The sequence below is a fragment of the Malaclemys terrapin genome, chromosome 11 (genome assembly GCF_027887155.1).
Source record: "Malaclemys terrapin pileata isolate rMalTer1 chromosome 11, rMalTer1.hap1, whole genome shotgun sequence".
In the NCBI taxonomy this organism is placed as follows: Eukaryota; Metazoa; Chordata; order Testudines; family Emydidae; genus Malaclemys; species Malaclemys terrapin.
Window position 1 is genome coordinate 79,470,267 of NC_071515.1, and position 18,507 is coordinate 79,488,773.

The window sequence follows — 18,507 nt, forward strand, 5'->3', positions numbered from 1 at the left end:
GCCCGGTCCCCCCCCAGCAACACCCACCCCCTGCAGTGCTACGTCCCCCACAGCGCCCGGTCCCCCCCAGCAACACCCACCCCCTGCAGTGCTACGTCCCCCACAGCGCCCGGTCCCCCCCAGCAGCCCCCAGTCCCCTGCAGCGCCCAGTCCCCCCTGCAGCACCCGGTCCCCCGCAGAGCCCAGCCCTCCGCAGCGCCCGGGCCCCCCAATCAAGTCCTTCTGGGGGGTTCAGGGAGCTTAGTCCCCAGCTTGGGGTTCCCTGCATTGCACCACCCGGCCCCAACTGAAACCAAACCCAAACCCCTCCCGCAGCTCCTCTCTTCCCCCCCCAGCTCCGCCTCTCCTTTGTCCCATCTCCCGGGCAGAAGGTGTCACTTCTCCCCCCCCACACACACACTCAGGTTACAGCTCAGGGATCTCCCTGCAAGGGCAGCCCCCAATCCCCAATGTAACTCCCCTGCAGCATTCCCAGGTCAATCCGCCCGCTCCCTGCCGGGGGGCTGGACCCACACTCTGCTCCAGCCCTGCACAGAGTGAGCGAATTAACCCCTGCAGCCCTGGGTGGGGCCAGGATCCTCGTGCCTGCTGAACACAGGGAGAAACCGAGGCAGAGAGCCGGGAAGGGAGTCACGGGGGGCCCTGGCTGTCAGGCTGGGGGGAATGGGAGTGGGGGGTGACAGGGAGGATGGGAATAGGAGGATCGGGGGGGGCTGTCTGTCAGGCAGGGGGTGCTGCCCAGCTGGGGGGAATGGGAGTGGGGAGTCACAGTGGGCCCCTGGCTGTCAGGCTGGGGGCGCTGCCTGGCTGGTCAGATGTTGAGGGAGCAGAAGTAACGTGGCCCCACTTGTGTCATTTCCCAGTGTGATGAAGTGGGAATGTTCTTAATGTTTTCTCCGAATACTGTGTGGGTGCCTCAGTTTCCCCTATGCATTTCTTAAGTCTCTAGGCGGTAGGATAAGGGGGTGTGATTGTTGCAGAGCCCTAGAGGGCAGGTGTGATGGTGTCTGCACTAGGGTGACCAGACAGCAAATGTGAAAAATCGGGACGGGGCTGGGGGGTAATAGGAGCCTAGATAAGAAAAAGACCCAAAAATCGGGACTGTCCCTATAAAATCGGGACATCTGGTCACCCTAGTCTGCACAGAGAATGGCCGACACCCTGTCTCCTGGCAACTGATGGCCTGGGCCTCTCCCCGGCAAGGTGCCAGCTGAAGGTGTTGGAGAACAAAAAGGTCAGATGACCTCCTGGCCCCCTGGGAAAGAGACAAAGGCCGGAGGAGGGGCTGGGGGGAGTCTCTGTTTGGAGCTGGCTGGGGAAATGGAGGGAGGTCCAACTCCGGGGTCTCAGCTCCCTGCCCCCCAAGATGGACTGGCCTGAGGGGTCTGGTTTTCTGTACCTACAAGCTGGTTTGGACTGTGTTCCTGTCGGCTAATAAACCTTCTGTGTCACTGCCTGGCTGAGAGTCCCGGGGAATCGCAGGAAGTGGGGGTGCAGGGCCCTGACTCCCCCACGCTCCGTGACACCCAGTCGCCCGGCCGGGGCTGATGCGCTGGGCCTGGGCTTGCAGTGCCCCTGGGCGCCAGCAGCCGGAGCCCCCTCCCCACGGAGCGGCCAGACTGCAGGTTCTGGGCACCGGGGGACGGTTCTGGCCTGGATCTCCCTGGGTTCCCTGCCCAGACCACGCACGCCCGGTTCAGGCCTGGCCCTGCCATGGAGCCGAGGCAGCCCGGGCAGCACTGGCTGGTGCAAGGGCCGGGGCGAGTGCCCCGGGTGCCATTGGTCACGAGGGGCATCAGGGTGAGGTCCAGAGCCCCATGGCCCGGGAGACACGTTCCCATAGAGACTCAGGGGCGAGCTGCCAGCTGCCTGATAGCAGGATAATGCTTCCCAGCTCACTTCCAGCTGCGCCTGGCTCCACCGGCACCACGCCCGCCTGTGGCCGCCCTGGGAGCTCCCCAGGCTGACACCCCCGGGCCGGCCCAGAGCCGCGCCACACACCGGGCTCGTAGGGTTTCACCAGCAGCACACGGAGGCCTGCGGCTCCCACTGGGTCATGCCAGGCAGTGCCAGGCCGTCTGCGCTGCTCCGTACCCATCTCCACCCCGACCCGGCGGCACCAGCGCCCTGCACAGCAGCCGTCCCCGCAGAGGCTAACTCCAGGGCACCCCCCTGCCGCTGACTGGGCAGCACCGGTCAGTAACGAGAGGGGAGGGGAGAAGCCCCTGCCAGTGTCTCAGCCTCCAGCCCGTGAAGAGTTGAACTGAGCAAACAGATCCCTGCGCCCTGCAACGCGCGGGGAGAAGTGGCCGCTTGGCGTGCTCTGCTGTCCCAGCCTCGCCCAGCAGGGGGCGCTGTGGGGAGTGGGGCAGGGGGCACTGGCTGTGGGGGGAGCTCCCAGCCGGCCTCGGCCAGCAGGGGACGCTGTGCGGGGGAGGGGCCTGGCACTGACGCCCTTGGGTGCTGGCTGGAGGGGACGGCGTCCTTGGGGCTGAGTGCACTGCTGGCTGTGGCACAGAGACGGCGCGTGCCGGCCCATGTGGAGCGGCGTCTCCAGAGCCCGCCGGCCCCCAGCGCATGCTAAGCGGCTCGGCTGCGTGAGCAGACGGGGACTTGCCGCCCGCCTGGGGCTGGCCCCGGCACCTGCCTCTGCGGCTCCCTGGGCCTGTCCTGCAGCGCCGGGGCTGGGGAGACCCCCCTGGAAATAATGACCCCCTCCCTGTGCCAGGGCATGGACCTTCCCCCCACAGATCCCCTGTGCTGGGCCTGCAGGGGCCGGGCAATGCTCTGGGTGGGATGGGGCAGGCAGATCCCACATCTCCAGCTGCTGCTGAGGCTCCCTTACTGTCCTGCAGGTGGCGCCTTCTCCCTGCCTCAATGAGAGCGGAGATGGGGCTGCCCCCCCGACCCCTGCAGACACCCCCAGAACCCTCAGACTCTGGGAAAGGGGAGACCCCCCCATGGCCCCAGAGACGCCAGCCCTGCAACCCCCCTCCCCCCAGCCTCGTCTGGCTCAGGGCGCACCCAGCAGTCGGGCGCAGGCAGGGTCCTGCCAGGGGATGGGAGCAGGGCCGGCTGCTGCAGGGTGTGTGTGTGAGATCACGTGCTGGGGGGCCTGGTGCAAGCACCCAGAGCAACTCACCGGGCCTGGAGATCCCCACCCAGCCCCCTTCCCGTGGGCACAGAGCCCCTCCAGCACAGCCAGCACCTGGGCTGCCCCACACCCCCAGCGCAGAGCGCTGCAGGCCCCAGGCCCCCTGGGCAGCCCTGGCGGGCACAGCCACCCCTGCAGTGGGCAGCGGGCGACGGGAAGCAGAGGGTGTTTCACAGAGAATCTCCCACGGTTCCTTCCCCGCAAGGTTGAATCTGAGTCAGAGTTTGGAGCGACTTTAATTATGGCTGGATCGATCGGCTCGGCACGGCCAAGAAAATCCAATCGCGGCCCCAGGGGCTCCGGGCTGCATCCTCGCTAAGTGGAGCCGCATGGCGCTGGGGAGACGCCCCCCCCCCTCCCCAGTGCAAACACTGCTCCGGCTTCGTGCCAGCTCCAGCCACCCCAGCATGCGCCTCCAGAGCCCCCCGGCCTGCTGGGGATGGCCCCGCCCCCCCCGGCCCAGTCCTATCTCGGGGAGGGAGCAGGCGGGGGAGGGGCACCAGGGGAAGTCAATTACTTGTTCTCAAGGTCCAGGTATTGGGAAGGTCCAGACTCCAGAGAGAACACGACACAAACGATCATAACGATCCGAAGGAAATACAAAGATGTTGCCGTCTGTTCCAAAGCGTCCGGCGGTCGGGATTTGGCCCCCAGTTGCCCGCTGGCTAGTGACTACCTCTGGGCCCAGGTGCTGATTTAGGCCCCACACGGGAGTGCCTGGCCCCAGTCTCCACAGGCCCAGTGACTCCCAGAGAAGCTGCCCCACAGGAGCTGGAACTGGGGGGCTGGGGGGCTGCCGCATCGCCTGGCTGGAAGTGGCTTCGATCATATGCAGCAGGTTACAGTTGGGGTCAGTGGCTCTCAGCATCCCCACTGTACACCTTGTTCCAGCCCCTCTGAGCTGCCCCACAGCGCCCCCTAGTGCCATGCTGGGACCAGCACTGCCTGCCAGGGGAGAGCGCCCCCTACTGACCCCACCCGACACCCTGCAGCACAGCGCCCCCTAGCGCCATGCTGGGACCAGCACTGCCTGCCAGGGGAGAGCGCCCCCTACTGACCCACCCTGCTCCCTGCACCACAGCGCCCCCTAGTGCCATGCTGGGACCAGCACTGCCTGCCAGGGGAGAGCGCCCCCTACTGACCCCACGCGACACCCTGCAGCACAGCGCCCCCTAGCGCCATGCTGGGACCAGCACTGCCTGCCAGGGGAGAGCGCCCCCTACTGATCCCACCCCACTCCCTGCAGCACAGCGCCCCCTAGTGCCATGCTGGGACCAGCATTGCCTGCCAGGGGAGAGCGCCCCCTACTGACCCACCCGGCTCCCTGCAGCACAGCGCCCCCTAGTGCCATGCTGGGACCAGCACTGCCTGCCAGGAGAGAGTGCCCCCTACTGACCCACCCTGCTCCCTGCAGCACAGCGCCCCCTAGCGCCAGGTTGGGACCAGCACTGCCTGCCAGGGGAGAGCGCCCCCCACTGACCCCACCTGACACCCTGCAGCACAGCGCCCCCTAGTGCCATGCTGGGACCAGCACTGCCTGCCAGGGGAGAGCGCCCCCTACTGACCCCACCTGACACCCTGCAGCACAGCGCCCCCTAGTGCCATGCTGGGACCAGCACTGCCTGCCAGGGGAGAGCGCCCCCTACTGACCCACCCCACTCCCTGCAGCACAGCGCCCCCTAGTGCCATGCTGGGGCCAGCACTGCCTGCCAGGGGAGAGCGCCCCCTACTGACCCACCCTGCTCCCTGCAGCACAGCGCCCCCTAGTGCCATGCTGGGACCAGCACTGCCTGCCAGGGGAGAGCGCCCCCTACTGACCCACCCTGCTCCCTGCAGCACAGCGCCCCCTAGTGCCATGCTGGGGCCAGCACTGCCTGCCAGGGGAGAGCGCCCCCTACTGACCCCACCTGACACCCTGCAGCACAGCGCCCCCTAGTGCCATGCTGGGACCAGCACTGCCTGCCAGGGGAGAGCGCCCCCTACTGACCCACCCTGCTCCCTGCAGCACAGCGCCCCCTAGTGCCATGCTGGGGCCAGCACTGCCTGCCAGGGGAGAGCGCCCCCTACTGACCCACCCGGCTCCCTGCAGCACAGCGCCCCCTAGTGCCATGCTGGGACCAGCACTGCCTGCCAGGGGAGAGCGCCCCCTACTGACCCACCCTGCTCCCTGCAGCACAGCGCCCCCTAGTGCCATGCTGGGACCAGCACTGCCTGCCAGGGGAGAGCGCCCCCTACTGACCCACCCGGCTCCCTGCAGCACACACCCCCTAGTGCCATGCTGGGACCAGCACTGACTGCCAGGGGAGAGCGCCCCCTACTGACCCACCCGGCTCCCTGCAGCACAGCGCCCCCTAGCGCCATGCTGGGACCAGCACTGCCTGCCAGGGGAGAGCACCCCCTACTGACCCACCCGGCTCCCTGCAGCACACACCCCTAGTGCCGTGCTGGGCAGTGGGGCCAGCCCCCTGTACAGAGCTGCTGCCCCACCTTTGTGGCACTGGCAGGATCCTGGGTTGTCCCAACCAGCACTGCTTAGCTTGGGGGTCTGCCAGGCCCCCAGCCCCCCCGGTGCTGAGACGCTGGGGTGGGGGCTCCCTGTGCCGGGGGGAGGCCTGGCTCGGCGGCACGGGGGGAGCGGCCGTGTCTGGGGCGGATAATGCGGCGGATGGAGCGGAGGGCCCTGCTCCCCCTGTTCGAGGCAGGCTGCCGCTCCAGCGAGTGGGCTGGGAATGTTAATGAGCCGTTATCTGCCCGGAATAATGCGGGCGCCCGGCGGTGGCGCTCGGAGGCCCAAGCCAGGCAGCCGCGGCCCCACGGGCCGCTAAGCGGCTCGTCCCCGTGTGGCGCGGAATGCAGGACGACTTAACCCTTCCGACCCCAGTTGCAGACAGCAGTGCCCGGAGCTGCCCTAGTCCCTGCCCTGGCCAGCTGGCATTGCCAGGTGCCCACGCCCCTGCCCAGAGGAGCACACGGGCACCGCCCTCTGGGGAGGCACAGCAGGGGGAGCAGCAAGGGGGCGGGGAGCTGGCTTGTGCCCAGGGCTACTGGGTGCCCGTCCCTGCAGCCCGGTGGGGCTGCCAGGCGCACGCAGGGGGCCCGGCCTGGGAGCTTGTGGGTGGCTGGAGCCACGGCTCCCAGAAGCACCTGCAGATGGATGGCCCAGTGGCTGCCCCGTGCCCAGAGAGGCTGGTTTCCATGGCAGCAGGGAGGCAGGGGGCATCCATCTCAGCTGGGACCAGGCCACTCCCTGCACCGCACACCTGGTGATTTACGGGGCCACACGCCGGCCGCAGGCGCCAATCCCCCCCCGCACCAGGTCAGGGGGCCCAATTAACGCGCTGAGAGGAGCGACAGGCCCCGCGGCTGGGAACTAGCCAGACAGCGCCGGGGACGCAAGATAAATGAAGGGGGGGCGCTCGGCAAACAGGAGCTCGGCGTGAGAGCATCAATCTCCATGGAGAGCCAGGCCTGGCACGTGTTTCCGCCTGCAGAGACGTGGCGCTCCCAGATCCCCGGGGTGGGCGGGAGGGGGGTCCCAGGCACGGGTGGGGGGTCAGGGTAGCCCTGCAGTGCCGGAGAAGGCCTGGGGCGACCCTCTGCTCTGACAGCCAGGCCCTCTGCTGCAAACAGAAGCTGTGACTGCCCTTGAACAGGCCGTGGGGCACGGCCTGGCCTGGCTAGACCTGCTCAGAGCTCAGGGGAGACCCCCAAGGAAACCCACCTGCTGCAGGAAACTGGTTGGCGCGTCAGTAGGGGGCACTGCGCTGCGGGGAGCAGGGGGCCAGGAGGGGGCGCTCTCCCCAGCCATCAGTGCTGGCCCCACTGCCCGGTGTGGCGCTAGGGGGCGCTGCGCTGCGGGGAGCAGGGGACCAGGCGGGGGCGCTCTCCCCAGCCATCAGTGCTGGCCCCACTGCCCTGGTGTGGCGCTAGGGGGCGCTGCGCTGCGGGGAGCAGGGGGCCAGGCGGGGGCGCTCTCCCCGGCCATCAGTGCTGGCCCCACTGCCCCGGTGTGGCGCTAGGGGGCGCTGCGCTGCAGGGAGCAGGGGGCCAGGGGGGGTGCTCTCCCCGGCCATCAGTGCTGGCCCCACTGCCCCGGTGTGGCGCTAGGGGGCGCTGCGCTGCGCTGCAGGGAGCAGGGGGCCAGGAGGGGGCGCTCTCCCCGGCCATCAGTGCTGGCCCCACTGCCCCGGTGTGGCGCTAGGGGGCGCTGCGCTGCGGGGAGCAGGGGGCCAGGAGGGGGCGCTCTCCCCGGCCATCAGTGCTGGCCCCACTGCCCTGGTGTGGCGCTAGGGGGCACTGCGCTGCAGGGAGCAGGGGGCCAGGCGGGGGCGCTCTCCCCGGCCATCAGTGCTGGCCCCACTGCCCCGGTGTGGCGCTAGGGGGCGCTGCGCTGCAGGGAGCAGGGGGCCAGGAGGGGGTGCTCGCCCCTGGCACTCAGCGCTCACCCCTGTGCCCCAGCAGATGGAAGGAAAGGTGCCGTCTTTGGAGTGTGACAGAAATGGTGGGGCGAACCTGGCAGCTTGGCTAGCGAGTCCCTGGCCCGTTCCCAGTGCAGGATGCTAACCCCACTGTCCTGGCCAAGGGTCCAGTTGGATGAATCCATTCTGCAGTTCAAGCTGGATACAAGATTCTTCCTCACTTCCTGTCCCAAACTGCCACAGCGCTGAGACAGCTTCCTCCTCTTCTCTGACAGGGCTACTGGCCTGGTGCCTGGGGGTGTGCGACTGTAGCGGGGTGGTCACCCCGCTCCTGCCCACAGGGGTTAAAACAGCCCTGGGAGAGGGCTGCAGCGGGGAAAAGCCAGGCTGACTGGGGGAAGAACCGGGCTGCCTGGGAGCTGAGGCGGGTACCTGAGGTGGCGCAGTGCTGGGGAAGGGCAGAGGGAGCTGGGGAGCTCCAGCCTAGCAATGCCCCAGGCTGCAGGCCGAGGTAACGGCCCACAAAGGGGCACTAGGGCTGCAGGGGGCAGCCCAGAGATAGGCAGAGGCAGCCGGTCCCACCCCCCGTGCTGATGATGAGTGGTTTACAGACTGCATCTGCCCCAGGGAACGGGGGCTAGATGGTGACTGGCAGTAGCCACTGAGGTAAGGTGAGGATAGGGGTTGGGGGTTCCCCTGGGAGGGGAGACCCAGAGAGAGGGGGTACTGCAGTGGGAAAAACCCCTGCTGGGAGGGACCCGGGGCCAGCGGCGGGCGAGATTCCGGCCTGCAGAGGGTGTTCCGGGCTGGAAAGAGCTAATTCCCAGGATGTCCAGCAGTAGGCGCCGCGCCACAGTGACCAAGTGGGAGTTCTCTGTAATATTTTGATAACTCATGTGTGCCTCAGTTTCCCTTATATTTTGCATGGCTGCCTGAGGTGGGAGGGGGGGAGAGGACGGTTTGCTCTCAGGCAGGCTGAGGGACATAGGTCTGTGTGTCGCCCGGCTGTCTCATGAAAAGAGACTGGCCAAGCCCATATCAATGGAAAATCCAGTCACCAGGACACTGCCACCTACAACCAGCGCTCCCAGGGGGGAGGCTGAGCAAAGCCCCCAGCTGGGGAACAAAGCACTGGGGGGGGGGGGATAAGAGCTGGCTGCTGGAGGGAGTCGCCTGGGAACAGACAACCGTCAGCCAGAGCCTGAAGGGGGTGGGGGGTCACTCCAGCTGGGCTGGGCTCTTGACGTTCATTTGTCTGACCTACCTATGGTTGCCAACTTTCTGATTGCAGAAAACCGAACAGCCTTGTCCCATCCCTGTCCCACAGGAGTGCTGGCTGGGATAACGGCGGGGGAGGGGGCTTACGTTGTGTGCGGATGACACCCGGCAGGATTCGAATTCACAGCGACCTTGACAAACTGGAGAATTGGGCTGAATTCAACAGGCTGAAATGCAACACAGCCAAGTGCAAAGCACCACACGGGCGAAGGAAAAATCCAGCGCCCAGTTCCAGACTGGCTGGGCGGTGGCTCTGCTGGACAGGGCCTGGGAGCATGGCCCAGGCCTAGGGGTCACGGCCAAGGGGGCTGTGGGGAGGGGAACCTGGGTCCTCCCACTCCACCGGGCTCCGACCCAGGGCTCTTTGGGCTACCAGTGGTCTGGCAACCAAGGCTGCTTAATGCTGTTGTCCCCTGGGCCTTTCTCTCGTCTGCCCCCTTAGTCCCAGGCCTTCCCCATTGGGGAAACCCAAACCCCACTAAGTGAGAGCGGGTTACCAAGGGCCACAGGATACTTCCCTCCCTGGGGTGCGTCCTCCCTCTCCCCGTGCCAGAGTCTCGGCGGCGCTGCTGGAGCTGTGGGCTGCAGGTCTGCGCCCCTCCAGCTCTCCCCACACCTGAGCTAATTCCCTGCGGGAGGGGGTGGCAGGGCTGAGCCCAATGCCCCCTCGCCCCTGGGCACTCGTCACACCTGCCCTGGGAGCGGAGGGTAACCCCGGGCACGTGTCGGCTGGAGAAGCGGAGTGAGGGCCCCGAGAAGAGGCTCCCATCTGCGAAGGGCCATTCCCCAGAGGCGCCCCGGGGAGGGCTGGCTCAGAGTCTCCCCGGCTGGCCGCGGGATCCTGGCCCTGCCTCGGCCGGGGGGCGGCACTAGCCGAGCTCTCAAGGGCCCAGCCAGGCCCACCTCTCGAAGCTGGGGAGGGAGGCGGGGCTGGTCCCCTCCTGGCAGGGCATGCTGGGAAAGGGGGAGGAGCCTGGGCTCTTTATAATAGACCCCCTCCCCCCAGCAGTTGCTAGAGGCTGAGCCGTGCCGGTCCCTGGGCCTGGCTCTGTGCTGGGATAAATCCCCGGCGCGGGGCCCTCGCTGGCCCGCGGGCGCCCAGGGACCGGCACAGCCATGGCACCGGCGTCGCCTGCATGCAGGGCCGGCGCAACCCATTAGGCGACCTAGGTGGTCGCCTAGGGCGCTACAATTTGGGGGGCGGTGACCACGACGGTATTTCAGCGGCGGGACCTTCTGCTGCTTCTGTGGGTGGCGGCAGAAAAGCTGGCGGCGCTCCTGCCTGCGTGTCCATTGGGGGCTGCCGTGGGGCCGCTGCCCAAGGGGCGACCGTGGCTTCGCTCTTGCTCCCCCCCCCCGCAAGTCTAGCAGGGCTCAGTACTGACCCCCCCAGCCCACCTCCCAGCTAGCACCCCGAGATGCACCAGTGTCCCCTCTGCCCCCTCTCTCAGCCTGCCTCCCGGTCCTGCCGCTCCCCTGGCCCGTGTGCCCAGCCGGCCTGGGCAGGCTCCCGGTGCCGTTAATCAGGGTGGAGAGAGCCGGGATTAATGGCACTCGAAGGCTTTCCAACCCCAGCTGCGAGCCAGCCCTGCTCTCAGCCTCCCGTGCCGAGTTCCCAGCCAGAGTCATTAAGTGGAGAGCTTGGTTTTAATGCCGACATCTGATGCCGTCGCACTGAGGAGCGGAACAACTGTCGCGGGTATTTTCTGCTCGGCGCTACACATCTGGCTGTGCCGGAGAAAATCCGTCTCCGCCACCGACACAGGCTGGAAAGGAAATCCAGCCAGCTGCAGAGAGCCCAGCTGGCGCTTGCCAAGTCCGCCCGGCACCTCTCCAGAGCGCCGCTCGGGGGGGCAGCCCAGCCGCCATCTCGCCGAGACCCCCTGGGCTCCTGGCAGCACCTCATGCCCCTCCTCACATCTGCCCAGGGCTTCCCTGTCTGCTCGGCGCAGGGAGCTCCCTGCAGCAGTGCCCTGCCCGGGCAGCGGAGCCTGTGAGCAGGACACCCGGGAAAGGAGCTTGGGGGCTGCTCGGCTTGGATGGAGGGTGGAGGCGGGAGGGTAGGGACAGGGCGGGTGTTGGCTCTGCCCTGCGCGTGGGGGGAACTCCTCGGAGCAGGGCGCCGGAGCAGGGGTACGAGCTGGCAGGAGCCTTTACTCAGCTGGGCACGGTGGGCAGAAGGGGCGAGTGCAGGCGGACCTCTGCTTCTCCGTTCAGCTCCGCGCCTCGCGTCCCCACCTGCTTTCTCGGCTGAGTCCGCAGCCGCCCTGGGGAGCCCAGGGAGAAAGTGAGCGACCGTCGTCAGCCCAGCGCCAGGCATGTGCACCCCAGAACCGCCACGGAGCCAGGGCCAGCCTGCTCCTTGGCACTTGGGCTCCCCCATCCCTCTCCTGCCCCACAGCATCCTCCCCCTGCCCCATGGCATCTGGGCCCTCCCTGCCACCCCCTCCTGCCCCATGGCATCTGGGCTCCCCCATTCCCCTCCTGCCCCACAGCATCCTCCCTCTGCCCCATGGCATCTGGGACCTCCCTGCCACCCCCTCATGCCCCATGGCATCCAGGCTCCCCCATTCCCCTCCTGCCCCACAGCATCCTCCCTCTGCCCCATGGCATCTGGGCCCTCCAGCCACCCCCTCCTGCCCCATGGCATCCAGGCTCCCCCATTCCCCTCCTGCCCCACAGCATCCTCCCTCTGCCCCATGGCATCTGGGCCCTCCCTGCCACCCCCTCCTGCCCCATGGCATCTGGGCTCCCCCATCCCTCTCCTGCCCCACAGCATCTTCCCCCTGCCCCATGGCATCCGGGCTCCCCCTACCCTTCTTCTGCCCCATAGCATCCTCCCCCTGCCCCATGGCATCCGGGCTCCCCCGCTGCCTCCCTGTGTCATGGTGGCTAGGACGGTTCAGGAATGTGTCTGGGGCCAGGAATGGTTCAGAGCCGACATCCTTCAGGGGCAGATCCTGGGTGTTGGGGTCCCAGAGCTGTAGGCAGCCTCTGCCCCCACTCTTCAGGGCCCCACACACCTGGCCTTAGCCTGAGGTTCAGTGGGCAGCCTCTGGGCCCAGGGCAGTGCGTCCCCCTGGGCTCATGGCTCTGAGATGCCCCCCCCCCAGGACTCCTGGGGCACATGGGGGAGAGTTCTGTGCTGTGTTTATGAAAAAACGTGACTCAGTTTCCCCACTCATTCTGTACTGTCACCCACTGGGTGTGAAGCGTTTAATTTCTCCTCTGGAACAGGGGACTGTGTTGGAACCTGGTAGGCAGCAGGCGGGGCTGGCTGCGACAAATTCCCACCCATGAGTGGGACGCCAAACTGACACCGGCACCTGGTCCCCAGCGCCCCCTTCTGCTCCTCGGCACCTGGGCTCCCCCATCCCTCTCCTGCCCCACAGCCAAACTCCAGCAGCTTAATGAGACCAAATCAGAGGCAGATAATCTCCAGTCCAGGCTGCTAAAGGAGCCGGCACAGGAAATTGCAAGCCCAAAGCACCGATTTTAATGAATCCATAAACTCGGGTCGCACCCTCTGACTGGAGAATTGCGAATCTAGCTCCTAGAGTAAGAAAGAAAAAGAAAAGTGATCCCGAAAACTCCAGGCCTGTTAGTTTGACTTCGATTGCATGCAAGGGCTTGGAACAAATTGTGAAAGAGAGAGCAGTTAAGGAGATGGAGGTAAACGGTAATAGGGATAAAATACATCTTGGCTTTACAAAGGGTAGATCGTGCCAGACCAGCCTCATCTCTCTCTTTGCGAAGATAACCGATTGCCTAGACAAAGGAAATGCAGTCGAGCTAATCTCCCTGGGTGTCAGGACGGGACGTGATGCAGTTCCACAAGGGAAATGACTGGTAGACGTGGAGAAGATGGGGTTTAACGCAAGGATCGAACGGTGGATAAGGAACTAGTTAAAGGGAACGAGGATCCTTGTGGCACCTTAGAGACTAACACAGTTATTTGGGCATAAGCTTTCGTGGGCTGCAGCCCACTTCATCAGATGTATGGAGTGAAATACAGGAGCAGGTATGAATATACAGCCCATGAAAAGATGGGGGTTGCCTTACCGACTACACTGAAAGGGGGGCTCTCCGGCCGAGGGAGGTTACGAGGGGAGTTCCTCACGGATCAGTCTTGGGACCGATCCGATTGAACATTTTGATTACTGAGCTTGGCACAGGAAGTGGGCGGGTGCTAATAACATTTGCTGATGACTAAAGTTGGAGAGGACCGGGATGTCACACAGGCTCTCGGGACCTTGTAACCTGGAGTCATAGAACTGGGATGATATTGAATAGTGCAAAGTGCCAGGTGGTGCATTTAGGGACTACCAAGAAGAAGTTTTGCTATAAATGGGGGATTTCTCGGTTGGAAGTGACAGCGGAGGAGAAAGAACTGGGTGTATGGGCTGATCGCAGGATGACTATGAGCCGTCAATGGGATGTGGCGGTGAAAAGGCCACGGCAGGGCTAGGGTGCATCAGGCGACGAATTTCCAGCAGAGACAGGGACGTGTTAGTGCCGTTATCCAAGGCACTGGTAAGACCTCGTCTGGAGTATTGTGGGCAGTTCTGGTCTCCCAGGGTAAAGAAAGATGAATTCAAACGGAAACAGGTGCTGTAGCAGTATGTGGCCATCCTTCACCACCAATCTCTGAGGGAAGCCTCCTCATGGTCACACATCTGTGGTGTCCACAGGTGCCCTGTGACGAAGTCACAATGTTCTTATGTGATGAACTGGGGATGTTCTTAATGTTTTCTCTGAATACTGTGTGGGTGCCTCAGTTTCCCCTATGCCGTTCTTAAGTATCTAGGTGGTGGGATAAGGGTGTATGGTTGCTGCAGAGCAAAGGGCCGGGGTACATAAATGCCCGACACTCTGTCTCCTGGCAACTGATGGCCTGGGCCCCTCCTCTGCAAGGTACCAACTGAAGGTGTTGGAGACAAAGAGATCAGGTGACCTCCTGGCCCAGGAAAGAGACAAAGCCCAGAGAAGGAGGGGCTGGAGGGTGGGTCAGTTTGGAGCTGGCTGGGCACTAGGAGTGAGGGAGACGGGGGTGTCTGGCTCGCGGGACCCCAGGATGGATCTAGCCGAGGGGTCCCGTTCTTTGGACCTACAAGCTCTGTTTTAGACCATGTTCCTGTCGTCTAATAAACCTCTGTGTTACTGGCTGGCTGAGAGTCACGTCTGACTGCGAAGTGGGGGTGCGTGCAGGACCCTCTGCCCCCCCCCCCCGGGACCCCGCCTGGGCGGACTCGCTGTGGGAAGCGCACGGAGGGGCATATGCTGAATGCTCCCAGGAGAGACCCAGGAGGTGAAGCCGTGTGAGCTCCTTGCCCTGAAGACAGTCTGCTCCGAGGGAGAGGAGGCTCCCCAGAGTCCTGACTGGCTTTGTGGGGAGCAGTCCCAGAGCATCGCCCGGGGACTCAGTGACATCTTAATGTGGGTTTTGAATGCTGAGGGGGGAGTATGGACCTGGGCAGGTGGCAGGGGAGTTTGGCTGGGACTGTCTGCATTGGGGGATGGGAGACTGGCCTTGAGGGAAGATACCTGAGCAGGAAACAAGAGAACCCAGGAGGGGGTTGGGGCCAGGTGACACCTCTGCCCGGGAAACTGAACAAAGGCTGGAGGAGGGGCCAAGGGGAGGCTGGGTGAGATTGCGGGAGGGGGTTTCAGTTTGGAGCTGGCTGGGGAAACGGAGGGAAGCCCAGAACCGGGGTCTGGGCTCCCCACCCGCCAAGAGGGACCTGGCTGAGGGGTCCTGGTGGTACCTACAAGCCCTGCTTGGGACCGTGTTCCTGTCGTCTAATAAACCTTCTGTGTCACTGCCTGGCTGAGAGTCCCGGGGAATCGCAGGAAGTGGGGGGTGCAGGGCCCTGACTTCCCCCCACTCCGTGACATGCCCACAGCAAGTGGGGGCTCAGAGCTGTGGTGGCAGCTGGGGGCAGGACACAGCAGAGCTATCCAGCTAGGGCTGAAGCCCCAGAGAGCCGCTGGCTATGCGAGGACCTGACATCGCTCCGGCTGAACAGGGAGCAGCCCCCCAGCACAGACCTGCCAGAGCCCTTGGACCTGGCTACCCCTGAGGATGGGGGGGCAGAGTGCACAGAGCCGCCAGAGGAGGGGGGAGACCGGCGCGGCCACCGAGAGCCCTGGGCAGCAAGGAGCCTCCTCACACTGGTTCGGTTCTGCCCCTCCCCATTCACCTGACCTCAGTGCTTGAGGGTGGGGCCCATCGGGCACCGGATTTCATTGCCCAGGTTCCAGGCCCCCGTGAAGGCTTTCAGAAAACCCTGGAGAATTGAACCCAGCCCTTTGCTGCTGTCAACCTGGGGGGCTCGGCTCCCCCCGGCACTGAGAGCCCAGGGAAATGCCCCCCAGTCCCGGCGCCCCACATGGGGCCGTGGAACATCACTGGGCATTCTGTGTGGCACCACCACAGGGTAATTCTGGCCGAGGCCAGAGACAGGGGATCCCCCTCCCGCCCTGGGACAGGCCACGGGGACTGTGCAGCCCCCGAATGAACCAGCCCTTTTACAGCCACATCCTGCAGGGGCCGGGATTGCTCCACATTCACCGCAAACACCGCTGCTCTCGGCTGGTCGCTCGCTGGGCACTCCCGGAGCTGCAAGCCAGGTCTCTGCTCGCTACCGCAGCGTTCACCAGCCCTGCCACTGCCAGCGGCTAGTGCAAAGCCGAGTCAGTCGCTCACAAGCCCCTGGCCTTGACCTACTTGCCAGTTAGACTGCAAAGAATCTGGGTGCTCATTAGTGCAGCTGCTACCGGCTCCAGCAGCTTCAGCACGGGGCGCTGCGTCCTGCTGGCCAGCGGGCTCGTCTGGCAGCTGGGGTGTGGTAGAGAGCGGCGCTTTTCCAAGGGACGCCGGTCAACATTCCAGCCACTCAGACAAAAACCACAAAATGACCCAACTTTCAACCGGACCAGAAGGGTCATTCCAGATGGGGGGGGGGGGGCGTTACCCACTGTCACGGAGTATTGGGGGACTCAGGGCCCTGCACCCCCGGCTTCCTGCGATTCACCATGACTCTCAGCCAGCCAGTAAAGCAGAAGGTTTATTTGGATGACAGGAATACAGTCCAAGACAGGTCTTGCAGGCACAGACACCAGGGCCCCCCTCAGTTAGGTCCAGCTTGGGGTCCCAGGGCATGCCAGCCCACCCCCCTTTGGGGGGTCAGAGCCATCTCTGCCTCCCAGCCATCTCTCCAGCCTGCTTCTCCCTGCTTCCACCACTCTCCTTTAGCGACCCCTCCCACAGCCTTTGTTCAGTTTCCCGGGCTAAGGAGTCGCCTCGCCTTCAACCCCTTCCTGGGTTCTCATGTTACACACTCAGGTATGCGCCCTCGGGCGCCCTCGGGCAGATCCCCTCCTGCAATGCAGACTATCCCAGCACACTCCCCTGTCAGCATTCACAGACCACCGTGAGAACAGGCCCAGTTCGTCACACCCACACACTCTGGGGCACCCACCTTTACCCTTCCATGGGCTCAAAGCACAACCCAATTAATGTCAGCACCCGCATGCATACCCAATCCTAGGGCTCAGGGCATAACCCGGTTAATTCATGTACCCAGCCGTATGCAGTTCCCAAGACTCAGGGGGTAACCTGACACACTGCATCTCAAATCGCACCTGTAACCCCCATAATCATCATTCATACAGGGGTGCGATATCTCACACAAAGCAAACCTTGTAAGGTATCATATGGAAGGTCATGATCTGCTGAACCCCATTGTTCTGCTCAAATGTGCCTATCGTCAGTGTGCAGGAAGCGATGGGATTTTGCTGTATGGTTGTTACTGAAATATGTTGTAAGTTTGCAAGTGACGTACAAAGAAGGCAAAGATCCAAGGAGGAGCTCAACAATCACTGATCAGCAGGGCAGCAGGAATTGGGGGGCTGCCCAAGCACCACACTGGGGGGACGGCTCAACCCCATGACTCAGCAAAGCCCATCAGGACATGTCTGGGCTCATGGGCTCCAGGCACAGGGACTGAGGGGATAAAATAAGGGACATAGGATCATAGAATATCGGGGTTGGAAGGGACCTCAGGAGGTATCTAGTCCAACCCCCTGCTCAAAGCAGGACCAATCCCCAACTAAATCATCCCAGCCAGGGCTTTGTCAAGCTGGGCCTTAAACACCTCTAAGGAAGGAGATTCCACCACCTCCCTAGGGAACCCATTCCAGTGCTTCACCACCCTCCTAGTGTAATAGTTTTTAACCTAAACCTCTCCCACTGCAACTTAAGAACATAAGAACGACCAGACTGGGTCAGACCAAAGGTCCATCTAGCCCGTTATCCTGTCTTCTGACAGTGGCCAGTGCCAGGTGCCCCAGAGGGAATAAACAGAACGGGGAATCATCAAGTGATCCATCCCGTCGCCCATTCCCAGCTTCTGGGAAACAGAGGCTGGGGATACCATCCCTGCCCCTCCTGGCTAATAGCCATTGATGGACCTATCATCCATGAATTTATCTAGTTTTTTTTTTTGTGAACTGCGGAAGTAGAGCAAGAACTGACAGGGATTTGAAGGGGATTTCAATAAAGTTATGGTCTTGGCCTTCACAACATCTTCTGGCAAGGAGTTCCACAGGTTGACTGTGCGTTGTGTGAAGAAAAATACTTCTTTTTATTTGTTTTAAACCTGCTGCCTAGTAATTTCATTCGGTGACCCCTAGTTCTTGTGTTAGGAGAAGTAGTAAACAACACTTCTTTATCTACTTTCTTCACACCAGTCATGATTGTATAGACCTCAATCATATCTCCTCTTAACTGTCTCTATTCCAAGCTGAAAAGTCCCAGACTTATTAATCTCTCCTCATATGGAAGCCATTCCATACCTCAAATAATTTTTGTTGCCCTTTTCTGAACCTTTTCCAATTCCAATATATGTTTTTTGAGATGGGGCGACCACATCTGCATGCGATATTCAAGATGTGGGCGTACCATGGATTTATATAGAGGCAACAGGATATTTTCTGTCTTATTATCTATCCCTTTGTTAATGGTTCCTAACATTCTGCTGCTTTTTTGACGCCGCTGCACAGTGACTGGATGTTTTCAGAGCACTAGCCACAATAACTCCAAGATCTCTCTTGAGTGGTAACAGCTCATTTAGCCCCATTGTTGTATATGTATAGTTGGGATCATGTTTTCCAATGTGATTACTTTGCATTTATCAACATTGAATTTCATCTGCCATTTTGTTGCAACTTGAGACCATTGCTCCTTGTTCTGTCATCCGTCACCACTAAGAACAGTCTAGATCCCTCCTCTTTGGAACCCCCTTCAGGTAGTTGAAAGCAGCTATCAAATCCCCCCTCATTCTTCTCTTCTGGAGACTAAACAATCCCAGTTCCCTCAGCCTCTCCTCATAAATCATGTGCTCCAGCCCCCTAATTATTTTTGTTGCCCTCCGCTGGACTCTTTCCAATTTTTCCACATCCTTCTTGTAGTGTGGGGCCCAAAACTGGACACAGTACTCCAGATGAGGCCTCAACAATGTCGAATAGAGGGGAATGATCACATCCCTCGATCTGCTGCAAATGACCCTACTTATACAGCCCAAAATGCCATCAGCCTTCTTGGCAACAAGAGCACACTGTTGACTCCTATCCAGCTTCTTGTCCACTGTAACCCCT